Source organism: Phytophthora parasitica (genome assembly GCF_000247585.1).
Source record: "Phytophthora parasitica INRA-310 unplaced genomic scaffold supercont2.218, whole genome shotgun sequence".
NCBI lineage: Eukaryota > Oomycota > Peronosporomycetes > Peronosporales > Peronosporaceae > Phytophthora > Phytophthora nicotianae.
The window spans coordinates 8,143-8,789 of NW_008649204.1; positions in this window are offsets into that span (position 1 = coordinate 8,143).

Genomic DNA, 647 nt, shown 5'->3' on the forward strand with positions numbered 1-647 from the left:
GCCTTCGGATATTAAGGACCTATTAACCTTTATTAGGGTGTTGAGTTAACCCCTTTACTCTTTGAGTTAACCGTCTTCCTCTGACGCTAAGCTACGGCAGCCCCGCTGCACATCAGGGCATGAAGATCAGTCCACGTATTATTAGAGGAAATGAATAGCAGGCTTAAGGTCCTCATTTTCCCTTTGCATCTCCAGCTGACACAAGCTTCACGCGCCAACCCGAGCCTTCGCATCATGTCCAGTGTGTCCAAGAAAACGAAAGGAATTTTTTAAGACTGTTGAAGTTAATCATACGTACACCCATTTACTTAACGCACACTGTTCTATCTATTTGCGAAGGAATGCCGAATATCGTTAGAGCTCGCTTACCGTTTGGGGCTGAGCAGTGGCAGACAGTATCGTCCCTCTGCAACACACAGCTAGCTGGTGGTTGGCCCCAACGTGACGGGTAGAGCCTCAAGCGGGAGATCCCGACTGCCCAGAAGAACTTCGCACAGCGAAGAGAAGAGGGTGTACAGAATGATTGATACCAAGTGCTCCGCGGCAACTTTGCACGACGACGACTCGGAAAGTGGGGATTTGGAGACCGAAGCGCTCAATGATGCGATGATCGACACTGCTGAAGCCCTGAACCCGATGGTTACGGC